The sequence below is a fragment of the Scyliorhinus torazame genome, chromosome 23 (assembly GCF_047496885.1).
Source record: "Scyliorhinus torazame isolate Kashiwa2021f chromosome 23, sScyTor2.1, whole genome shotgun sequence".
Lineage (NCBI taxonomy): Eukaryota > Metazoa > Chordata > Chondrichthyes > Carcharhiniformes > Scyliorhinidae > Scyliorhinus > Scyliorhinus torazame.
The window spans coordinates 53852681-53878995 of NC_092729.1; the positions used below are offsets into that span (position 1 = coordinate 53852681).

General features: G+C 51.4%; 1 long non-coding RNA gene across 1 annotated transcript; it reads right to left on the reverse strand.

Annotated features, from left to right (window-relative positions):
* Positions 1-2274: 2274 nt before the first annotated feature.
* On the reverse strand, positions 2275-24553 carry LOC140399753 (uncharacterized). Its single transcript, XR_011937848.1, has 2 exons — positions 24290-24553; positions 2275-2561 (listed from the first exon to the last, which is right to left on the reverse strand). It is a non-coding gene; the product is annotated as an uncharacterized lncRNA (long non-coding RNA).
* Between the last annotated feature and the right edge of the window lie 1762 nt (positions 24554-26315).

Below are 26315 nucleotides of genomic sequence, written 5' to 3' on the forward strand. Positions count from 1 at the left end.
TCTTTCGTTCCTGTTGCATATGCATCTAGTGCGATGACACCAACAGAATGTCGATATGCTCAAATTGAAAAAGATTGTCTTGGACTACTAACAGACGTATTTGCCACCTCGCTGGTGATATCCTCTCGTTTTGGAATGGGATAGTGTTCCCTCATGATTTTGTTGTTGAGATCCTTGGGGTCTATACATATCTGTAGATCACCTAACGGTTTCTTCACACAAATGATCGAACTGACCCAGTCAGTCGGTTCAGTGACTCTTGAAATCATTCCTTGTTGTTTTGGCCTTCCCAATTCTAGTTTTAATCTTTCTCTTAGTGGAGCAGGAATTCTCCTGCGTCCCCAGAGTATTACTTTAGCTCTCTGAGCCTTTGGTTAACTAGTCCAATGAAAATGCCACTACGCTACCGCCTCCCTCTACACCTATTCCTGATTCCTTTTGTCACTAACCGAATCTCCTCCCCATCCTCTCTTTGCCTTCCGCGCCCAGTGACAGTCATTCCCATCTCTCCGAATCCTTTTTGAACACACTGAAAATCTTCCTTAGCCGGTCATTCCCTCCCCACCCATTGAAATGATTTAAGTTCCCTTGACCACTGTCACCACCGCTTTCCTATCCACTGAAACGTTTCCCAGCACCATCTGCTCTCACTGGAAATTCCCCCCACTATTCTTCTCCCTCCGACCGTTCAAAATATCTTGTAGCTATTTTAATCCATCTGTGACGCATAAAACCCCTTCCCCTCCAGAGCTAATATCGTTGCGTCCCGTAAAACCTTTCCCAGTCCTCTTCCTTTGCGGTAACTTACAACCCCGCACGGTGTTCGTAACACAACCCCCCTCACGCCCATGGCGCCTAGAGACCCTTCACGGTGTCCTGACCCCCTCCATGGCGGCCAGAGGCCCTTCACGGTTTGCTGAACCCCTCCATGGCGCCTAGAGACACTTCACGGTTACCTCACCCCCTCCATGGCGCCTTGAGACACTTCACGGTTACCTGAGCCCCTCCATGGCGCCTAGAGACACTTAACGGTGCCCTGCACCCCTCCGTGGCGCCTAGAGACCCGTCCCGGTGTCCTGAACGACTCCATGACACCTAGAATCCCGTAACGCTGCCCTGAATCCCTCCATGGCGTCAAGAAACCCTTCACGGTGCCCATGGGTAGCACGGTAGCACAAGTGGCTAGCACTGTGGCTTCACAGCGCCAGGGTCCCAGGTTCGATTCCCTGCTGGGTCGCTGTCTGTGCGGAGTCTGTACGTTCTCCCAGTGTGTGCGTGGGTTTCCTCCGGGTGCTCCGGTTTCCTCCCACATTCCAACGACGTGCAGGGTAGGTGGATTGGCCTTGATAAATTGCCCCGAGTGACCAAAAAGGTTAGGAGCGGTTATTAGATTAAGGGGATAGGGTGGGAGTGAGGACTTACGTGGATCGGTGCAGACTCGATGTGCCGAGTGGCCTCCTTCTGCATTGTATGTTCTATGTTCTAGATACGCGGAACGGTGTCCTGAATGCCTCCATGACGGCGAGAAATCCGCAACGGTGTTCTGAAACACTCCATGGCGTCCAGCAACACTTCACGGTGCCTTGAACCCCTCCATGGCGTATCGATACAGTTCGCGGTGCCGAGAAACCGTTAACGGTTCCCGGAAAACTTCACACCTCTTTAACCTGGGATCACCCCATATCTGGATCTGTAAAGATTTAATCACCTGCTAATGGTCGCATTCCAAGCATTGTTTGGCATCTTTGAATTTGTCTATATATGTGTTTCTGGAACATACCACTTCATTCACCTGAGGACGGAGCAGCGCTCCGAAAGCTAGTGACATCGAAACAAACCTGTTGGACTTTAACCTGGTGTTGTAAGACTTCTTACTGAAAAATAAAAGCAAACCTCAGCACCCACTGAACATTTCCTCCACACCCTGATCTCCTGCACCACCCTCTGAATCACTTCACCATCCTCTTACTCACCCACTAAATCCCTCCCCTATTTTCTGAATCAATTGCCGAGCTCCAGAACCATTTCCATGGTTACCTTCTATCACTTCCAGACCCCCAGCTTGTTCTCCATAGCCCAGTACTTGTGAGACACCCTCACATGTAAATGGTCAGAGAGCTGATATTGTGGCCCCCTATCTTATCTCAGACCATTTGCACCGACGTCCCCTTCCCTTTACCTGGAATGTACACATCTGTTCCCAGCCTCAATTCAAACCGGACACCTTCGCTACAGACAGCCTGATCCTGAGGGTAAACAAGACATGAAGCAGTGACCAATGCAATAAGTTTTATTTCTGATTACAGGCCATTATCCAGACAGCAGGATTACAAGGTCAGGTGTCAGAGGAGTGAAGTAAGCAATTAGCCTGTTTTCCAGGAAAGAAGCTTCCATTCAGTGAGAACATGGAGATCCCGGGTTGATGGTCGTCCCTCACTGGATCATTCATCTTTACCTTCAATCCGATTTTGACCCATCATCGTTTCGGGAAGGGAGAAAGTCACGTGCCATCTCCCCAGTGATTGGCTTGTGGAAAACCGCACCTTTTGGACGACCAACAACTAAAAGTAAAAGAAAACATGATGAAGGAATTAATTACGGGTTATTCAGTCTGATGGAGAACAATGAGAAAACAGAAAGCAGAATCTGTCAGCGTGACGGGGACAAACTCGGCACAAAGCAGCAACATTAGGTTTGTTGCATATAATAATATTCCACAGTTTACAGCCTCCCACTCCAAGACTTTCATAGAATTCACAGTGCAGAAGGAGGCCATTCGGCCCATCGAGTCTGCACCGGCTCTTGGAAAGAGCACCCTACCCAAGGTCCACACCTCCACCCTATCCCCATAACCCAGTAACCCCACCCAACACTAAGGGCAATTTTGGATACTAAGGGCAATTTATCATAGCCAATCCACCTAACCTGCACATCTTTGGGCTGTGGGAGGAAACGGGAGCAGCCGGAGGAAACCCACGCAGACACGGGGAGGATGTGCAGAATTCGAAAAGACAGTGACCCAAGCCGGAATCGAACCTGGGACCCTGGAGCTGTGAAGCAATTGTGCTGTCCACAATGCTACCGCGCTGCCCCTAATAGGGACATTTGAATAAAGTCACTCCGTCTCTCCAGCTCCAGATCTGAACACACTCACTCCCGCCACGACCTGGTCTGTACAAACTCACTCCAACAACCTCCTGGTCTGTACAAACTCACACCCTCCACATCCTGGTCTGTACAAACTCACTCCCCTCCCTCCACCTCCTGATTTGTACAATCTCACTCCCTCCACCTCCTGGTCTGTACAAACTCACACCCTCCACATCCTGGTCTGTACAAACTCACTCCCCTCCCTCCACCTCCTGATTTGTACAATCTCACTCCCTCCACCTCCTGGTCTGCAACAAAATCACTCCCTCCACGACCTGGTCTGTACAAACTCACTCCCTCCACGACCTGGTCTATACAAAGTCACTCCCTCCACCTGCTGGCCTGTACAACTCACGCCCTCCACCTCCTGGTCTGCACAAACTCACTCCCTCCCTCCACATCATGGCCTGTACAAACTCCCTCCCTCCCTCCACATCCTGGTCGGTACAAGCTCACTCCCTCCCTCCGCCTCCAGGTCTGTACAAACTCACTCCCTCCCTCTTCAGCCAGATCTGTACAAACTAACTCCCTCCACCTCCCGGTCTGTACAAACACACTACCTCCTCCTCCTGGTCTGTACAAATACACTCCCTCCACGTCCAGGTCTGTACAAACTCCCTCCCTCCACCTCCTGTTCTGTACAAACTCACTCCATCCACCTCCAGGTTTGTACAAACTCACACCCTCCACCTCCTGGTCAGTACAAACTCACTCCCTCCACCTCCTGCTCTGTACAAACACCCCCTCCACCTCCTGGTCTGTATAAATTCACTCCGTGCACCTCCTGGTCTGCACAAACTCACTCCCTCCCTCCACCTCCTGGTCTGTACAAACTCACTCCCTCCAGCTCCTGGTCTGTATAAATTCACTCCCTGCACCTCTTGGTCTGTACAAACTCCCTCCCTCCCTCCACCTCCTGGTCTGAACAAACTCACTCCCTCCAGCTCCTGGTCTGTGCAAACACACTCCTTCCCTCCTCCTGGTCTGTACAAACTCACTCGCTCCACCTCTTAGTCTGCACAAACTCACTCTCTGCACCTCCTGGTCTGCATAAATGTACTCCCTGCACCTCCTGGTCTGCAAATACTCCGTCCCTCCCTCCACATCCTGGTCTGTGCAAACTCACTCCCTCCCTCCACCTCCTGGTCTGTACAAACTCACTCCCTCCCTCCACATCCTGGTCGGTACAAACTCACTCTCTCCCGACACCTCCTGTTCTGTACAAACTCACTCCCTCCACCTCCAGGTCTGTAGAAACTCACTCCCTCCACCTCCAGGTCTGTACAAACTCACTCCCTCCACCTCCTTGTCTGTAACAAAAGCACTCCCTCCACGACCTGGTCTGCACAAACTCACTCACTCCACCTCCTGGTCTGTAAAACCCACTCCCTCCACCTCCTGGTCTGTATAAACTCACTCCCTCCCTCCACATCCTGGTCGGTACAAGCTCACTCCCTCCCTCCGCCTCCTGGTCTGTACAAACTCACTCCCTCCCTCCTCATCCTGATCTGCAGAAACGCACTCCCTCCACCTCCCGGTCTGTAAAAACACACTCCCTCCTCCTCCTGGTCTGTACAAATGCACTCCCTGCACCTCCTGGTCGGTACAAACTCACTCCCTCCCTCCACCTCCAGGTCTGTACAAACTCCCTCCCTCTACCTCCTGGTCTGTGTAAACTCACTCCCCCAACCTCCTGATCTGTACAAACTGACTCCCTCCTTCCACCTCCTGGTCTGTACAAACTCACTCCCTCCACCTCATGGTCTGTATAAATTTACTCCCTGCACATCCTGGTCTGTACAAACTCCCTCCCTCCCTCCTCCTCCTGGTCTGAACAAACTCACTCCCTCCACCTCCTGGTCTGTACAAACTCACTCCCTCCTCCTCCTGATCTGTACAAACTGACTCCCTCCTTCCACCTCCTGGTCTGTAGAAACTCACTCCCTCCACCTCCTGGTCTGTATAAATTCAGTCCCTGCACCTCCTGGTCTGTAAAAACTCCCTCCCTCCACCTCCTGGTCTGTACAAACTCACTCCCTCCACCTCCTGGTCTGTACAAACACACTCCCCCCTCCTCCTGATCTGTACAAACTGACTCCCTCCTTCCACCTCCTGGTCTGTAGAAACTCACTCCCTCCCCCTCCTGGTCTGTATAAATTCACTCCCTGCACCTCCTGGTCGGTAAAAACTCACTCCCTCCACCTCCTGGTCTGTACAAACTCCCTCCTTTCACCTCCTGGTCTGTACAAACTCCCTCCCTCCCTCCTCCTCCTGGTCTGAACAAACTCACTCCCTCCACCTACTGGACTGTGCAAATACACTCCCTCCCTCCTCCTGGTCTGTACAAACACCCTCCGTCCACCTCCTGGTCTGTACAAACACAGACCCTCCACTTCCTGGTCTGTACAAACTCACTCACTCCACCTCCTGGTCTGTACAAACTCACTCGCTCCACCTCTTGGTCTGCACAAACTCACTCTCTGCACCTCCTGGTCTGCATATATTTACTCCCTGCACCTGCTGGTCTGCACAAACTCACTCCCTCCACCTCCTGGTCTGCACAAACTCCCTTCCACCCTCCACCTCCTGGTCTGTACAAACTCACTCCCTCCCTCCACATCCTGCTCGGTACAAACTCACTTCCTCCCTCCAACTCCATTGTCTGTACAAACTCACTCCCTCTCTCCTCATCCTGTTCTGTACGAACTCACTCCCCTCTCTCCTCCTCCTGGTCTGTACAAACTCACTCCCTCCACCTCCTGGTCTTTACAAACTCAGGCCCTCCACCTTCTGGTCTGCACAAACTCCCTCCCTCCCTCCACCTCATGGTCTGTACAAACTCACTCCCTCCCTCCTCCTAATGATCTGTACAAAGTCACTCCGTCCCTCCACCTCCTGGTCTGTACAAATTCACTCCCTCCACCTTCTGGTCTGCACAAACTCACTCCCTCCCTCCACCTCCTGGTCTGTACAAACTCACTCCCTCCACCTCGTGGTCTGTATAAATTCACTCCCTGCACCTTCTGGTCTGTACAAACTCCCTCCCTCCCTCCTCCTCCTGGTCTGAACAAACTCACTCCCTCCAGCTCCTGGTCTGTACAAACTCACTCTCTGCACCTCCTGGTCTGCATAAATTTACTCCCTGCACCTCCTGGTCTGCACCAAATCCCTCCCTCCACATCCTGGTCTGTGCAAACTCACTCCCTCCCTCCACCTCCTGGTCTGTACAAACTCACTCCCTCCCTCCACGTCCTGGTCGGTACAAACTCCCTCTCTCCCGACACCTCCTGTTCTGTACAGACTCACTCCCTCCACCTCCAGGTCTGTACAAACTCACTCCCTCCACCTCCAGGTCTGTACAAACTCCCTCCCTCTACTTCCTGGTCTGTGCAAACTCACTACCTCAACCTCCTGATCTGTACAAACTGACTCTCTCCTTCCACCCCCTGGTCTGTACAAACTCACTCCCTCCACTTCCTGTTCTGTATAAATTCACTCCCTGCACATCCTGGTCTGTACAAACCAACTCCCTCCCCCCTTCTCCTGGTCAGAACAAACTCACTCCCTCCACCTCCTGGTCTGTACAAACTCACTCCCTCCTCCTCCCGATCTGTACAAACGGAATCCCTCCTTCCACCTCCTGGTCTGTACAAACTCCCTCCCTCCACCTCCTGGTCTATAAATTCACTCCCTGCACCCCCTGGCCTGTACAAACTCACTCCCTCCACCTCCTGGTCTATACAAACTCCCTCCCTCCAGCTCCTGGTCTGTACAAACCCCCTCCCTCCCTCCTCCTCCTGGTCTGAACAAACTCACTCCCTCCACCTCCTGGTCTGTGCAAATACACTACCTCCCTCCTCCTGGTCTGTACAAACACCCTCCGTCCACATCCTGGTCTGTACAAACACACTCCCTTCACTTCCTGGTCTGTACAAACCCACTCCCTCCACCTCCTGGTCTGTACAAACTCACTCGATCCATCTCTTGGTCTGCACAAACTCACTCTCTGCACCTCCTGGTCTGCATAAATTTACTCCCTGCACCTACTGGTCTGCACAAACTCCCTCCCTCCCTCCACATCCTGGTCTGTACAAACTCACTCCCTTATTTTACTCAGCATTCTCCCGTGAGGCACCTTGTCAAAGGCCTTTTGGAAGTCAAGGTAGATAACATCCATTGGCTCTCCTTGGTCTAACCTATTTGTTATCTCTTCAAAGAACTCTAACAGGTCTGTCAGGCACGACCTTCCCTTACTAAATCCATGCTGACTTGTCCTAATCCGACCCTGCACTTCCAAGAATTTAGAAATTTCATCCTTAACAATGGATTCTAGAATCTTGCCAACCACCGAGGTTAGGCTAATTGGCCTATAATTTTCCATCTTTTTCCTTGTTCCCTTCTTGAACAGGGGGGTTACAATAGCGATTTTCCAATCCTCTGGGACTTTCCCTGACTCCAGTGACTTTTGAAATATCATAACTAACGCCTCCACTATTTCTTCAGCTATCTTCTTTAGAACTCTAGGGTGTAGCCCATCTGGGCCCACAGATTTATCAATTTTTAGACCTCTTAGTTTCTCCAGCACGTTCTCCTTTGTGATGGATACCATATTCAACTCTGCCCCCTGACTCTCCTGAATTGTTGGGATATTACTCATGTCTTCTAATGTGAAGACTAACGCAAAGTACTTATTTAGTTCCTCAGCTATTTCCTTGTCTCCCATCACTAGATCACCAGCGTCATTTTGGAGCGGCCCAATGTCTTCTTTTGCTTCCCGTTTGTTTTAATGTATTTCAAGAAACTTTCAGTCTCATTCCTAATGTTACTGGCTAGCCTACCTCCATAATTGATCCTCTCTTTCCTTACTTCTCTTTGTTATCCTCTGTTTGTTTTTGCAGCCGTCCCAGTCTTCTGACTTCCCACTACTCTTTGCCACATTGTAGGCTTTCTCTTTTGCTTTGATGCATTCCCTAACTTCCTTTGTCAGCCATGGCTGCCTAATCCCCCCCTCTGATAACCTTTCTTTTCTTTGGGATGAACCTCTGCACTGTGTCCTCAATTACTCCCAGAAATTCCTGCCATTGCTGTTCTACTGTCTTTCCCACTAGGCTCTTTCAGCGAGAGCGGTGCGCAAGTGATTTCAGGGAGGTAAGTGTATCCTTTAAAAACACTTACCTTCACAGGAGCAGGCCAGTCGATTTCAGCGGGCGGTGCGCAAGTGATTTCAGGGAGGTAAGTGTATCCTTTAAAAACACTTACCTTCACAGGAGCAGGCCAGTCGATTTCAGCGGGAGCGGTGCGCAAGTGATTTCTGGGAGGTAAGTTTATCCTTTAAAAACACTTACCTTCACAGGAACAGGCCAGTCGAATTCAGCGGGAGCGGTGCGCTCGTGATTTCTGGGAGGTAAGTTTATCCTCTTAAAAAAACACTTCTTTTCTGTTTAATATTTTTCGACCCGCGGACTTCTGGGAACCACCCCCCAAACCAATACATTCTTGTGGAGAGGAAACCCGAGACACGACACGTGTAGTGTCTCCCACCCGCCCTCCTCCTCTAACCTAATAATAAGACCCATTGGTGTGAGGTAAGTGCCATATTATGTTATTATTATATTATATTATTAGCATTGTGCAGGTCAAGGTTCGGAGGTGGAAGAGCAGTCTCTGTCAGGGAGAGAACCTGAGAACATCTAAGACACTCAGAAGGTAAGGAGGTAAGTAAGTGATTTTTACTCATTTTCACTTTTATACCTTTTTCAAATTGTGTGTGTCGGGGGGTGGGGGGAACTGAAGTGACATCACAGAAAAGCTGTGACCCAAGTGGCTCGTTGGGAATCTACACTAAATTTAAAAAATTAAGCATTGGTAACTAATTAAACATAATTACTTAATTATAATTGAGAGGGGTATCTAAGCCAGAGATCGTAGAGTACTATATTTAGCTTTCGCATTTCTATTAGAAATCTTGTGCTAGGAAACAGATAGTTAACAGTAACTTTGAAATTTAAAAACATATATATTTTTAAAAAATTAAAAAAAAGTAAATTTTAATTAATTGACGCAATGTCAGTTCGAGGGTTGCAGTGCTCTGACTGTGAGATGTGGCAGGTCCGGGAGGATTCCAGCGTTCCAGATGGCTTGATCTGCAGAAAGTGCACCCAACTGGAGCTCCTCACAGACCGCATGGCTCGGTTGGAGCAGCAATTGGATGCAGGTGGCGGAAAGCGTCATAGATCGCAGTTATGTAAATGTGGTCACACCCAAGGAGGGCAAACAGGCAGAGGTCGTTGTACATATTGGTACTAACGACATTGGCAGGAAGGGGCATGAGGTCCTGCAGCAGGAGTTCAGGGAGCTAGGCAGAAAGTTAAAAGACAGGACCTCTAGGGTTGTAATCTCGGGATTACGCCCTGTGCCACGTGCCAGTGAGGCTAGAAATAGGAAGATAGAGCAGCTAAACACGTGGCTAAACAGCTGGTGTAGGAGGGAGGGTTTCCGTTATCTGGACCACTGGGAGCTCTTCCGGGGCAGGTGTGACCTATATAAGAAGGACGGGTTGCATCTAAACCGGACAGGCATAAATATCCTGGCCGCGAGGTTTGCTAGTGTCACACGGGAGGGTTTAAACTAGTATGGCAGGGGGGTGGGCACGGGAGCAATAGGTCAGAAGGTGAGAGCATTGAGGGAGAACTAGGGAATAGGGACTGTGGGGCTCTGAGGCAGAGCAGACAGGCAGAAGTTGCTGAACACAGCGGGTCTGGTGGCCTGAAGTGCATATGTTTTAATGCAAGACGTATTACGGGTAAGGCAGATGAACTTAGAGCTTGGATTAGTACTTGGAACTATGATGTTGTTGCCATTACAGAGACCTGGTTGAGGGAAGGGCAGGATTGGTAGCTACACCTTCCAGGATTTAGATGTTTCAGGCGGGATAGAGGGGGATGTAAAATGGGAGGCGGAGTTGCGCTACTGGTTCGGGAGAATATCACAGCTGTACTGCGGGAGGACACCTCAGAGGGCAGTGAGGCTATATGGGTAGACATCAGGAATAAGAAGGGTGCAGTCACAATGTTGGGGGTTTACTACAGGCCTCCCAACAGCCAGCGGGATATAGAGGAGCAGATAGGTAGACAGATTTTGGAAAAGAGTAAAAACAACAGGGTTGTGGTGATGGGAGACTTCAACTTCCCCAATATTGACTGGGACTCACGTAGTGCCAGGGCTTAGACGGGGCGGAGTTTGTAAGGACCATCCAGGAGGGCTTCTTAAAACAATATGCAGACAGTCCAACTCGGGAAGGGGCGGTAATGGACCTCGTATTGGGGAATGAGCCCGGCCAGGTGGTAGATGTTTCAGTAGGGGAGCATTTCGGTAACAGTGACCACAATTCAGTAAGTTTTAAAGTACTGGTGGACAAGGATAAGAGTGGTCCTAGGATGAATGTGCTAAATTGGGGGAAGGCTAATTATAACAATATTAGGCGGGAACTGAAGAACATAGATTGGGGGCGGATGTTTGAGGTCAAATCAACATCTGACATGTGGGAGGCTTTCAAGTGGCAGTTGAAAGGAATTCAGGACCGGCATGTTCCTGTGAGGAAGAAGGAGAAATACGGCAATTTTCGGGAACCTTGGATAATGAGAGATATTGTAGGCCTCGTCAAAAAGAAAAAGGAGGCATTTGTCAGGGCTAAAAGGCTGGGAACAGACGAAGCCTGCGGGGAATATAAGGAAAGTAGGAAGGAACTTAAGCAAGGAGTCAGGAGGGCTAGAAGGGGTCACGAAAAGTCATTGGCAAATAAGGTTAAGGAAAATCCCAAGGCTTTTTACACGTACATAAAAAGCAATAGGGTAGCCAGGGGAAGGGTTGGCCCACTGAAGGATAGGCAAGGGAATCTATGTGTGGAGCCAGAGGAAATGGGCGAGGTACTAAATGAATACTTTGCATCAGTATTCACCAAAGAGAAGAAATTAGTAGATGTTGAGTCTGGAGAAGGGTGTATAGATAGCCTGGGTCACATTGAGATCCAAAAAGACGAGGTGTTGGGTGTCTTTAAAAATATTAAGGTAGATAAGTCCCCAGGGCCTGATGGGATCTACCCGAGAATACTGAAGGAGGCTGGAGAGGAAATTGCTGAGGCCTTGACAGAAATCTTTGGATCCTCACTGTCTTCAGGGGATGTCCCGGAGGACTGGAGAATAGCCAATGATGTTCCTCTGTTTAAGAAGGGTAGCAAGGATAATCCAGGGAACTACAGGCCGGTGAGCCTTACTTCAGTGGTAGGGAAATTACTGGAGAGAATTCTTCGAGACAGGATCTACTCCCATTTGGAAGCAAATGGACGTATTAGTGAGAGGCAGCATGGTTTTGTGAAGGGGAGGTCGTGTCTCACTAACTTGATAGAGTTTTTCGAGGAGGTCACTAAGATGATTGATGCAGGTAGGGCAGTGGATGTTATCTATATGGACTTCAGTAAGGCGTTTGACAAGGTCCCTCATGGTAGACTAGTACAAAAGATGAAGTCACACGGCATCAGGGGTGAGCTGGCAAGGTGGATACAGAACTGGCTAGGTCAGCCACGTGTTAACTTCCCTTATTCTTGCCTCCCTATGCCAATTTGCACGTGGCTCGGGCAGTAATCCGGACATTATGACCCTTGAGGACCTGGTTTTTAATTTGAATCCTAGCTCTTTATAATCTCTAAACAGGTCCTCTTTTCTAGACTTGCCTATGTTGTTGATACCGACATGGACCGCAACAACTGGATCCTCCTCCTCCCTCTCCAGTATCCTTTAAAGCCGGTCAGAGATGACCCGCACTCTAGCACCGGGCAGGCAACATCCCATGCGGCACTCTTTATCATGCTCACAAAGGGTACTATCTAACCCCCTGATAATAGAATCCCCAACAACTACAACTTGCCTATTTACTCCCTCCCCTTGAATGGCCAGCTGAACCATGGTGCCTTGGTCAGCTGACTCATCCTTCCTGCAGCCCTGTTCGCCATCCACACAGAGAGCAAGTGCCTCATACCTGTTGGACAGGGTCAAGGGCTGATGTTCCTGAGTTCCTGACTGCTGGTTCCCTTTACCTGCCTGATTTGAGTCACACCCTGCTGCCCCAGGACACTGGCTGGATTTAAACTACTTATTCTGACAGGTGTGACTGCCTCATGAAACACAGTGTCCAGGTAAGTCTCCCCCTCCCGGATGTGCCTCAGTGTTTGAAGCTCAGACTCCAGCTCATCAACTCTGAGCCAGAGCTCTTCGAGCAGACAACACTTACTGCAGATGTGGTCGCTGCAGCTCGCAATGGGATATGACAGCTCCCACATCAAGCAGCTCAAGCACATCACCTGACCAGCCATCACTTAGTTAATTAGTTCAATTTATGGTTACGAGTTTCGCTGTGTATGTTTTTAAATTTGGGGCAGATTTGCTATCAACCAATCAGATCACAGCTTCCCTCTGACGTCACTTTTTTTGGGGGAAAACAGGAAGTTACTGTTAGATTTTTATACTCACAGAGACTGCTCTTCCTCCTCCGAACGGCTCCCAAAATGAGGCCCGAAGAAAGAGAGAGAACAAAACAGTCGGGAAAAAGCACAAACTCCCTCCCTCCCTCCACATCCTGGTCTGTACAAACTCACTCCCTCCCTCCACCTCCTGGTCTGTACAAACTCACTCCCTCCCTCCACCTCCTGGTCTGTACAAACTCACTCCCTCCCTCCACATCCTGGTCGGTACAAACTCACTCCCACCCTCCACATCCTGGACTGTACAAACTCACTCACTCCCTCCTCCTCCTGGTCTGTACAAACTCACTCCCTCCCTCCACATCCTGGTCTGTACAAACACACACCCTCCCTCCACCTCCTGATCTGTACAAACTCCGTCCCTCCCTCCACCTCCTGGTGTGAACAAATTCACTCCCTGCACATCCTGGTCTATACAAACTCACTCCCTCCACATCATGGTCTGTACAATCTCACACACTCCCTCCACCTCCCGGTCTGTACAAACACACTCCCTCCTCCTCATGGTCTGTACAAATACACTGCCTCCACCTACTGGTCTGTGCAATCACACACTCCCCCCTCCTCCTGATCTGTACAAACTCACTCCCCCCCTCCACATCCTGGTCTTTACAAACTCACTCCCTCCCTCCACCTCCTGGTCTGAACAAACTCACTCCCTCCCTCCACATCCTGGTCGGTACAAACTCACTCCCTCCCTCCACCTCCTGGTCTGTACAAACTCACTCCCTCCCTCCTCCTCCTGGTCTGTACAAAATCACTCCCTCCCTCCACATCCTGGTCGGTACAAACTCACTCCCTCCCTCCACCTCCTGGTCTGTACAAACTCACTCCCTCCCTCTTCCTCCTGGTCTGTACAAAATCACTCCCTCCCTCCACATCCTGGTCGGTAAAAACTCACTCCCTCCCTCCACACCCTGGTCGGTACAAATTACCTCCCTCCTTCCACCTCCTAGTCTGTACAAACTCACTCGCTCCCTCCTCCTCCTGGTCTGTACAAACTCACTCCCTCCCTCCACATTCTAGTCGGTACAAACTCACTCCCTCCCGCCACCTCCTGGTCTGTACAAACTCAGTCCCTCCTCCACCTGGTCTGCACAAACTCACTCCCTCCACCTCCTGGTCTGTACAAACTCCATCCTTCCACCTCCTTGTCTGTAAAAACTCCCTCCCTCCACCTCCTGGTCTGTAAAAACTCCCTCCTTCCACCGACTGGACTGTACAAACACTCTCCCTCCACCTCCTTATCTGTACAAACTCACTCCCTCCCTCCTCCTCCTGTTCTGTACAAACTCACCCCCTCCACCCCCTGATCTGTACAAACTCACTCCATCCCTCCACCTCCTGGTCTGTACAAACACACACCCTCCCTCCAACTCCTGATCTGTACAAAATCCGTCCCGCCCTCCACCTCCTGGTGTGAACAAATTCACTCCCTGCACATCCTGGTCTGTACAAACTCACTCCCTCCACATCCTGCTCTGTACAATCTCACTCACTCTCTCCACCTCCCGGTCTGTACAAACACACTCCCTCCTCCTCATGGTCTGTACAAACACACTCCCTCCACCTGCTGGTCTGTGCAATCTCACGCGCTCCCCCCTCCCCCTGATCTGTACAAACTCACTCCCCCCTCCACATCCTGGTCTGTACAAACTCACAAACTCCACGTCCTGGTCTGTATAAATTCACTCCCTGCACCTGCTGGTCTGCACAAACTCACTTTCTCCCTCCACATCCTGGCCTGTACAAACTTACTCCCTCCCCACTCCTCCTGGTCTATACAACCTCACTCCCTCAACCTCCTGATCGGTAACAACTCACTCCCTCCCTCCACCTCCTGGTCTGTACAAACACACTCCCTCCACCTCCTGGTCTGTACAAACTCACTCCCTCAACATCCTGATCGGTAACAACTCACTCCTTCACTCCACCTCCTTGTCTGTACAAACAAACTCCCTCCACCTCCTGGTCTGTACAAACTCGCTCCCTCCCACCACCTCCTGGTCTGTACAAACTCACTCCCTCCACCTCCTGGTCTTTACAAACTCACTCGCTCCAGCTCCTTGTCTGTACAAACACACTCCCTCCACCTCCTGGTCCGTACAAACTCACTCCCTCCCAACACATCCTGGTCTGTACAAACTCACTCCCTCCCAGCACCTCCTGGTCTGTACAAACACACTCCCTCCCTTCTCCTCCTGGTCTGTACAAACTCCCTCCCTCCACCTCCTGGTCTGTACAAACTCACTCCCTCTACCTACTGGTCTGTACAAACTCACTCCCTACACCTCCTGGTCTGCATAAACTCACTCCCCCCTCCACATCCTGCTCTGTACAAACTCACAAACTCCACCTCATGGTTTGTATAAATTCACTCCCTCCACCTCCTGGTCTGCACAAACTCACTTTCTCCCTCCACATCCTGGCCTGTACAAACTTACTCCCTCCCCCCTCCTCCTGGTCTTTACAACCTCACTCCCTCAACCTCCTGATCGGTAACAACTCACTCCCTCCCTCCACCTCCAGGTCTGTACAAACAAACTCCCTCCACCTCCTGGTCTGTACAAACTCGCTCCCTCCCACCACCTCCTGGTCTGTACAAACTCACTCCCTCCACCTCGTGGTCTTTACAAACTCACTCGCTCCACCTCCTTGTCTGTACAAACACACTCCCTCCACCTCCTGGTCCGTACAAACTCACTCCCTCCCAACACATCCTGGTCTGTACAAACTCACTCCCTCCCAGCACCTCCTGGTCTGTACAAACACACTCCCTCCCTTCTCCTCCTGGTCTGTACAAACTCCCTCCCTCCACCTCCTGGTCTGTACAAACTCACTCCCTCTACCTACTGGTCTGTACAAACTCACTCCCTGCACCTCCTGGTCTGCACAAACACACTTCCTCCCTTCACATCCTGGTCTATACAAACTTACTCCGTCCCCCCTCCTACTGTTCTGGACAAACCCACTCCCTCCACCTCCTGGTCTGCATAAATTCACTCCCTGCACCTCCTGGTCTGTACAAACTAACTCCATCCCTTCTCCTCCTGGTCTGTACAAACACCCTCTCTCCACCTCCTAGTCTGTATAAATTCGCTCCCTGCACTTCCAGGTCTGTACAAACACACCTCCTCCGCCTCCTGGTCTGTACAAACTCACTCCCTCCCAGCACCTCCTGGTCTGTACAAACGCACTCCCTCCCTTCTCCTCCTGGTCTGTAAAAACTCACTCCCTCCACCTCCTGGTCTGTACAAACTCACTCCCTCCCTCCACCTCTTGGTCTCTACAAACTCCCTCCCTCCCTCCTCATCCTGATCTGTACAAACTCAGACCCTTCACCTCCTGGTTCGTACAAACTCACTCCCTCCACCTCCTGGTCTATACAAACTCACTCCCTCCAGCTCCTGGTCTGTACAAACTCACTTCCTCTACCTCTTTGTCTGTACAACGCACTCCCTCCACCTCCTGGTCTGTACAAACTCCCTCGCTCCACCTCCTGGTCTGTATAAATTCACTCACTGCACCTCCTGGTCTGCACAAACTATCTTCCTCTCTCCACCTCCTGGTCTGTACAAACTCACTCCATCCATCCTCCTCCTGGTCGGTACAAACTCACTCCCTCCACCTCCTGGTGTGTACAAACTCCTCCCTCCCAACTCGTCGTCTGTACAAACTCACTCCCTCCACCTCCTGGTCTGTACAAACTTACTCCGTCCCCCCTGCTCCTGGTCTGTACAAACTCACTCGCTCAACCTCCTGATCTGTACAAACACATTCCCTCTCTCCACCACCTGGTCTGTACAATCTCGCTCCCTCCCTTCTCCTCCTGGTCTGTACAAACTCCCTCGCTCCACCTCCTTGTCTGGACAAACACACTCCCTCCACCTCCTGCTCTGTACAAACTCCCTCCCTCCACCTCCTGGTCTGTACATACTCACTCCCTCCACCTCCTGGTCTGTACAAACTTACTCCGTCACCCCTGCTCCTGGCCTGTATAAATTCACTCCCTGCACCTCCTGGTCTGTGCAAACACACTTCCTCCACCTCCTGGTCTGTACAAACTCCATCCCTCCCAGCACCTCCTAGTCTGTACAAACGCACTCCCTCCCTTCTCCTCCTGGTCTGTACAAACTCCCTCCCTCCACCTCCTGGTCTGCACTAACTCACTTCCTCCCTCCAACTCCTGGTCTGTACAAACTCCCTCCCCCAACTCCTGGTCTGTACAAACTCACTTCCTCCCTCCACCTCGGGGTCTGTACAAACTCCCTCCCCCACCTCCGGGTCTGTACAAACTCACTTCCTCCCTCCTCCTCCTGGTGTGAACAAATTCACTCCCTGCACATCCTGGTCTATACAAACTCACTCCCTATACATCCTGGACTGTACAATCTCACACACACCCTCCACCTCCCGGTCTGTACAAACACACTCCCTCCTCCTCATGGTCTGTACAAATACACTGGCTCCACCTACTGGTCTGTGCAATCTCACACACTCCCCCCTCCTCCTGGTCTGTACAAACTCACTCCCTCCTCCACCTGGTCTGTACAAACTCACTCCCTCCACCTCCTGGTCTGTACAAACTCCATCCTTCCACCTCCTTGTCTGTAAAAACTCCCTCCCTCCACCTCCTGGTCTGTAAAAACTCCCTCCTTCCACCGACTGGACTGTACAAACACTCTCCCTCCACCTCCTTATCTGTACAAACTCACTCCCTCCCTCCTCCTCCTGTTCTGTACAAACTCACCCCCTCCACCCCCTGATCTGTACAAACTCACTCCATCCCTCCACCTCCTGGTCTGTACAAACACACACCCTCCCTCCAACTCCTGATCTGTACAAAATCCGTCCCGCCCTCCACCTCCTGGTGTGAACAAATTCACTCCCTGCACATCCTGGTCTGTACAAACTCACTCCCTCCACATCCTGCTCTGTACAATCTCACTCACTCTCTCCACCTCCCGGTCTGTACAAACACACTCCCTCCTCCTCATGGTCTGTACAAACACACTCCCTCCACCTGCTGGTCTGTGCAATCTCACGCGCTCCCCCCTCCCCCTGATCTGTACAAACTCACTCCACCCTCCACATCCTGGTCTGTACAAACTCACAAACTCCACGTCCTGGTCTGTATAAATTCACTCCCTGCACCTGCTGGTCTGCACAAACTCACTTTCTCCCTCCACATCCTGGCCTGTACAAACTTACTCCCTCCCCACTCCTCCTGGTCTATACAACCTCACTCCCTCAACCTCCTGATCGGTAACAACTCACTCCCTCCCTCCACCTCCTGGTCTGTACAAACACACTCCCTCCACCTCCTGGTCTGTACAAACTCACTCCCTCAACATCCTGATCGGTAACAACTCACTCCTTCACTCCACCTCCTTGTCTGTACAAACAAACTCCCTCCACCTCCTGGTCTGTACAAACTCGCTCCCTCCCACCACCTCCTGGTCTGTACAAACTCACTCCCTCCACCTCCTGGTCTTTACAAACTCACTCGCTCCAGCTCCTTGTCTGTACAAACACACTCCCTCCACCTCCTGGTCCGTACAAACTCACTCCCTCCCAACACATCCTGGTCTGTACAAACTCACTCCCTCCCAGCACCTCCTGGTCTGTACAAACACACTCCCTCCCTTCTCCTCCTGGTCTGTACAAACTCCCTCCCTCCACCTCCTGGTCTGTACAAACTCACTCCCTCTACCTACTGGTCTGTACAAACTCACTCCCTACACCTCCTGGTCTGCATAAACTCACTCCCCCCTCCACATCCTGCTCTGTACAAACTCACAAACTCCACCTCATGGTTTGTATAAATTCACTCCCTCCACCTCCTGGTCTGCACAAACTCACTTTCTCCCTCCACATCCTGGCCTGTACAAACTTACTCCCTCCCCCCTCCTCCTGGTCTTTACAACCTCACTCCCTCAACCTCCTGATCGGTAACAACTCACTCCCTCCCTCCACCTCCAGGTCTGTACAAACAAACTCCCTCCACCTCCTGGTCTGTACAAACTCGCTCCCTCCCACCACCTCCTGGTCTGTACAAACTCACTCCCTCCACCTCGTGGTCTTTACAAACTCACTCGCTCCACCTCCTTGTCTGTACAAACACACTCCCTCCACCTCCTGGTCCGTACAAACTCACTCCCTCCCAACACATCCTGGTCTGTACAAACTCACTCCCTCCCAGCACCTCCTGGTCTGTACAAACACACTCCCTCCCTTCTCCTCCTGGTCTGTACAAACTCCCTCCCTCCACCTCCTGGTCTGTACAAACTCACTCCCTCTACCTACTGGTCTGTACAAACTCACTCCCTGCACCTCCTGGTCTGCACAAACACACTTCCTCCCTTCACATCCTGGTCTATACAAACTTACTCCGTCCCCCCTCCTACTGTTCTGGACAAACCCACTCCCTCCACCTCCTGGTCTGCATAAATTCACTCCCTGCACCTCCTGGTCTGTACAAACTAACTCCATCCCTTCTCCTCCTGGTCTGTACAAACACCCTCTCTCCACCTCCTAGTCTGTATAAATTCGCTCCCTGCACTTCCAGGTCTGTACAAACACACCTCCTCCGCCTCCTGGTCTGTACAAACTCACTCCCTCCCAGCACCTCCTGGTCTGTACAAACGCACTCCCTCCCTTCTCCTCCTGGTCTGTAAAAACTCACTCCCTCCACCTCCTGGTCTGTACAAACTCACTCCCTCCCTCCACCTCTTGGTCTCTACAAACTCCCTCCCTCCCTCCTCATCCTGATCTGTACAAACTCAGACCCTTCACCTCCTGGTTCGTACAAACTCACTCCCTCCACCTCCTGGTCTATACAAACTCACTCCCTCCAGCTCCTGGTCTGTACAAACTCACTTCCTCTACCTCTTTGTCTGTACAACGCACTCCCTCCACCTCCTGGTCTGTACAAACTCCCTCGCTCCACCTCCTGGTCTGTATAAATTCACTCACTGCACCTCCTGGTCTGCACAAACTATCTTCCTCTCTCCACCTCCTGGTCTGTACAAACTCACTCCATCCATCCTCCTCCTGGTCGGTACAAACTCACTCCCTCCACCTCCTGGTGTGTACAAACTCCTCCCTCCCAACTCGTCGTCTGTACAAACTCACTCCCTCCACCTCCTGGTCTGTACAAACTTACTCCGTCCCCCCTGCTCCTGGTCTGTACAAACTCACTCGCTCAACCTCCTGATCTGTACAAACACATTCCCTCTCTCCACCACCTGGTCTGTACAATCTCGCTCCCTCCCTTCTCCTCCTGGTCTGTACAAACTCCCTCGCTCCACCTCCTTGTCTGGACAAACACACTCCCTCCACCTCCTGCTCTGTACAAACTCCCTCCCTCCACCTCCTGGTCTGTACATACTCACTCCCTCCACCTCCTGGTCTGTACAAACTTACTCCGTCACCCCTGCTCCTGGCCTGTATAAATTCACTCCCTGCACCTCCTGGTCTGTGCAAACACACTTCCTCCACCTCCTGGTCTGTACAAACTCCATCCCTCCCAGCACCTCCTAGTCTGTACAAACGCACTCCCTCCCTTCTCCTCCTGGTCTGTACAAACTCCCTCCCTCCACCTCCTGGTCTGCACTAACTCACTTCCTCCCTCCAACTCCTGGTCTGTACAAACTCCCTCCCCCAACTCCTGGTCTGTACAAACTCACTTCCTCCCTCCACCTCGGGGTCTGTACAAACTCCCTCCCCCACCTCCGGGTCTGTACAAACTCACTTCCTCCCTCCTCCTCCTGGTGTGAACAAATTCACTCCCTGCACATCCTGGTCTATACAAACTCACTCCCTATACATCCTGGACTGTACAATCTCACACACACCCTCCACCTCCCGGTCTGTACAAACACACTCCCTCCTCCTCATGGTCTGTACAAATACACTGGCTCCACCTACTGGTCTGTGCAATCTCACACACTCCCCCCTCCTCCTGGTCTGTACAAACTCACTCCCTCCTCCACCTGGTCTGTACAAACTCACTCCCTCCACCTCCTGGTCTGTACAAACTCCCTCCTTCCACCTCCTGGTCTGTAAAAACTCCCTCCCTCCACCTCCTGGTCTGTACAAACTCCCTCCTTCCACCTACTGGACTGTACAAACACCCTCCCTCCACCTCCTTATCTGTACAAACTCACTCCCTCCCTCCTCCTCCTGTTCTGTACAAACTCCCTCCACCCCTTGATCTGTGCAAACTCACTCCATCCCTCCACCTGCTGGTCTGTACAAGCACACACCCTCCCTCCAACTCCTGATCTGTACAAAATCCGTCCCGCCCTCCACCTCCTGGTGTGAACAAATTCACTCCCTTCACATCCTGGTCTGTACAAACTCACTCCCTCCGCATCCTGGTCTGTACAATCTCACTCACTCCCTCCACCTCCCGGTCTGTACAAACACACTCCCTCCTCCTCATGGTCTGTACAAACACAGTCCCTCCACCTGCTGGTCTGTGCAATCTCGCGCGCTCCCCCTCCTCCTGATCTGTACAAACTCACTCCCCCCTCCACATCCTGGTCTGTACAAACCCACAAACTCCACCTCCTGGTCTGTATAAATTCACTCACTGCACCTCCTGGTCTGCACAAACTCACTTTCTCCCTCCACATCCTGGCCTGTACAAACTTACTCCCTCCCCCCTCCTCCTGGTCTGTACAACCTCACTCCCTCAACCTCCTGATCGGTAACAACTCACTCCCTCCCTCCACCTCCTGGTCTGTACAAACACACTCCCTCCACCTCCTGGTCTGTACAAACTCACTCCCTCAACATCCTGATCGGTAACAACTCACTCCTTCACTCCACCTCCTTGTGTGTACAAACAAACTACCTCCACCTCTTGGTCTGTACAAACTCGCTCCCTCCCACCACCTCCTGGTCTGTACAAACTCACTCCCTCCACCTCCTGGTCTTTACAAACTCACTCGCTCCACCTCCTTGTCTGTACAAACACACTCCCTCCACCTCCTGGTCCGTACAAACTCACTCCCTCCCAACACAGCCTGGTCTGTACAAACTCACTCCCTCACACCACCTCCTGGTCTGTACAAACACACTCTCTCCCTTCTCCTCCTGGTCTGTACAAACTCACTCCCTGCACCTCCTGGTCTGCACAAACTCACTTCCTCCCTTCACATCCTGGTCAATACAAACTTACTCCGTCCCCCGTCCTACTGGTCTGTACAAACCCACTCCCTCCACCTCCTGGTCTGCATAAATTCACTCCCTGCACCTCCTGGTCTGTACAAACTAACTCCCTCCCTTCTCCTCCTGGTCTGTACAAACTCACTCCCTCCACCTCCTTGTCTGTACAAACACACTTCCTCCACCTCCTGGTCTGTACAAACACCCTCCCTCCACCTCTTAGTCTGTACAAATTCACTCCCTGCACTTCCTGGTCTGTACAAACACACTTCCTCCACCTCCTGGTCTGTACAAACTCACTCCCTCCCAGCACCTCCTGGTCTGTACAATCGCACTCCCTCCCTTCTCCTCCTAGTCTGTACAAACTCACTCCCTCCACCTCCTGGTCTGTACAAACTCACTTCATCCCTCCACCTCCTGGTCTGTACAAACACCCTCCCTCCCTCCACTTCCTGGTCTGTACAAACTCACTCCCTCCACCGCCTGGTCTGTACAAACTCACACCCTCCCTCCTCCTCCTCGTCAGTACTAACTCACTCCCTCCCTCCACCTCCTGGTCTCTACAAACTCACTCCCTCCCTCCTCATCCTGATCTGTACAAACTCAGACCCTCCACCTCCTGGTCCGTACAAACTCACTCCCTCCACCTCCTGGTCTGTACAAACTCACTCCCTCCAGCTCCTGGTCTGTACAAACTCACTTCCTCTACCTCCTTGTCTGTACAAATGCACCGCCACCACCTCCTGGTCTGTACAAACTCCCTCGCTCCACCTCCTGGTCTGTATAAGTTCACTCCCTGCACCTCCTGGTCTGCACAAACTATCTTCCTCTCTCCACCTCCTTGTCTGTACAAACTCACTTCCTCCATCCTCCTCCTGGTCGGTACAAACTCACTCCCTCCACCTCCTGATCTGTACAAACTCCTCCCTCCCACCTCCTCGTCTGTACAAACTCCCTCCCTCCACCTCCTGGTCTGTACATCCTCACCCCCTCCACCTCCTGGTCTGTACAAACTTACTCCGTCCCCTCTGCTCCTGGTCTGTACAAACTCACTCCCTCAACCTCCTGATCTGTACAAACACATTCCCTCTGTCCACCACCTGGTCTGTACAAACTCGCTCCCTCCCTTCTCCTCCTGGTCTGTACAAACTCCCTCCCTCCACCTCCTTGTCTGGACAAACACACTCCCTCCACCTCCTGCTCTGTACAAACTCCCTCCCTCCACCTCCTGGTCTGTACATACTCACTCCCTCCACCTCCTGGTCTGTACAAACTTACTCCGTCCCCCCTGCCCCTGGCCGTATAAATTCACTCCCTGCACCTCCTGGTCTGTACAAACACACTTCCTCCAACTCCTGGTCTGTACAAACTCCATTCCTCCCAGCACCTCCTAGTCTGTACAAACGCACTCCCTCCCTTCTCCTCCTGGTCTGTACAAACTCCCTCCCTCCACCTCCTCGTCTGTACTAACTCACTTCCTCCCTCCACCTCCTGGTCTGTACAAACTCCCTCCCCCACCTCCTGGTCTGTACAATCTCACTTCCTCCCTCCACCTTGGGGTCTGTACAAACTCCCTCCCTCCCTCCTCACCTGATCTGTACAAACTCACACCCTCCACCTCCTGGTTTGTGCAAACTCACTCCCTCCCTCCTCCTGGTCCGTACAAACTCACTCACTCCAGCTCCTGGTCTGTACAAACTCGCTTCCTCCACCTCCTATCTGTACAAACTCACTCCCTCCACCTCCTGGTCTGTACAAATTCACTCCCTCCGCCTCTTGGTCTGTACAAACTCCCTCCCTCCACCTCCAGGTCTGGCCAAAGTCACTCCATCTCTCCACCTCCTGGTCTGTACAAATTCACTCCCTGCACCTCCTGGTCTGTACAAATTCACTCCCTGCACTTCCTGGTCTGTACAAAGTCACTCCGTCCCTCCACCTAATTGTCTGAACAAACTCACTCCCTCCCTCCACCAAGGTACAGTGAAAAGTAAGTGGGAGAAATGGCTGATGGAGATTCTGATCCTCTCCTCACACACAGTCCACACTCTCACAATCTGTAGCAGTGTCAGTGACCGGGAGCAGTAACTGAATTCTGCAATGAGGACAATGACACAGTTTGCTATCCGGATCAATGGTCCCACTCAGACCCAGCAACGTGCCCCGCTCAGTAACTTGTGGTTTCATTATTGATCCGTGTGGATCAGCTCGCTAAACCACCAAGTCCCGCGATGCACTCAGATAGTGACTAAAATATCAGAGATTTGCCAATGGAGATGTTTTCTGCTGAATTCTTCACTTTGTATTAGAATCTCACAATCCACATCTCTAAACCTATCAACATGTTTCACTCAAACAAAAAACAACCGATTTAAAATTAATCTGCATTGACCCCAGCGGCAATAGCGTTGGAGAATGTTAAGAGATTCTTACTTCTTTCCATAATATCTGGTCTCGCTCCAGTAGGATTGTACTGAGTCAGCACGAGCAGTACAAGCACCAGGAACAGCGCTTTCTGCATCTTCGCTGGGGTCTGTCAGAGTTACGGTCAGAATGCTGGTGTAGATCTCTTCTCTATCTAATCACGGAGTGTTGCTGCTTTTTTAATCCCACGAGCGGGCGTGTCTGCTTCCTGGTGATATCATTGGAGACTGTGTTTTCCTTAATGCTGCCTTAATTCCATGAATGTCGCCTTTAGCAAAGCCAGACGCACACAGCTGTTCAGCAGAAAAACCTAAATGGGACAGCAGTGTACTTCACTAGTGTTCCACATGATGTGTTCCTCTTGCTGACAGCCTCACCCTCCGAAATGAAGCTGTGCTTAGACTACATATACAGACACAGTGCCTGTAAAAATGTTCATCAAAACCCCTGAATTTCGACGAACGTACTTTTTTATGAAGGTTAATAGCACATCTGTATCTTAGATCCTGTCTCGTTGTGTAAGGCCATCTTCAGATGCCTATCCACATGTAGGTCCGGACACTTAAGGGCAGCACGGTAGCATTGTGGACAGCACAATTGCTTCACAGCTCCAGGGTCCCAGGTTCGATTCCGGCTTGGGTCACTGTCTGTGCGGAGTCTGCACATCCACCCCGTGTGTGCGTGGGTTTCCTCCGGGTGCTCCGGTTTCCTCCCACAGTCCAAAGATGTGCAGGTTAGGTGGATTGGCCATGATAACTTGCCGTGAATGTCCACAATTGCCCTTAGTGTTGGGTGGCATTACTAGGTTATGGGGATAGGGTGGAGGTGTTGACCTTGGGTAGGGTGCTCTTTCCAAGAGCCGATGCAGACTCGATGGACCGAATGGCCTCCTTCTGCACTGTAAATTCTATGATAATCCCTGCGCTCTTCAGAGCGGAGACATTATTTCCGTGCAGTCCCCCGCTATCACTTTTGTCAAAATGCATCACGCCACAACGAATGAAAAGAAGAGCAAAGAAATGTACAGCATAGGAGCAGGCCGTTCGGCCCTTCAAGACTACGGCGACCTGGCTCCCCGTCTGGAAGGCTCTTCTGTGGCTGCGGAAGAACTCCAGGATGGTAGTTTGCCACGCTGATGTCAAAGTCCTGGATGTCTCTGAGCAGCTACAATGCATCTTCAAACGGGAGGAAATCAGACAGAGGTCATTGTCCACATTGGCACTAATGACATAGGAGAAGGAGTAGAGAGGTCATGCAACGGCAATTTACGCAACTCGGTACAATAGTATAAAGCAGGACCTCTAGGATAATATTCTCAGGATTACTCCACGTGACATGTACTCGGAAGGCTAGCAACAGGGATATAGTGCAGTTGAACACGTGGCTACAGAGCTGATGCAGGAGGGAGGGCTTCAGTTTTTTTTGATCACTGGGATGACTTCCACGGAAGGCGAGGCCTGTATTAGCGGGGCGGGTTAAACCTGAACTAGAGGGGCACCATTACCCTGACTGGGAGGTTTGTAGTATGGTGTTTGTCTTATTTGTTATTCTCCGTGCATTGAAGCAGATACACTCCAGACCTCCAGGCCCACTGAGTTCGACCTCCCTCAGCCTCCCCTTCCTGTTATCCAGATTGATCCTGGTACCATGCTGATCCCCAGTCTCTACACTTGCTGGCGTACTGTCCTGACTCCCACTCTCTGCCAAATTAGTTTAAATCCACCAGAACAATGCAGCTGTAGATGGTTGGGCCCATGGCACTATCCTGAGGAACTCCTGCAGCGATGTCCAACCATCGTACTTTCTGCCAGGTATGACTCCAACCAGCGGAGAGTTTTCCCCCTGATTCCCATTGCCTTCAGTTTAGCTAGGGCTCCTTGATGCCATACTCGGTCAAATACTGCCTTGATATCAAAGGCCGTCACTCCCACCTCACCTCTGCCAGTCATCTCTTTTGTCAATGTTTGAACCGAGGCTGTAATGAGGCCATGGGTGGAGTGACACTTGCAGCACTGAAACTGAACATCGGTGAAAC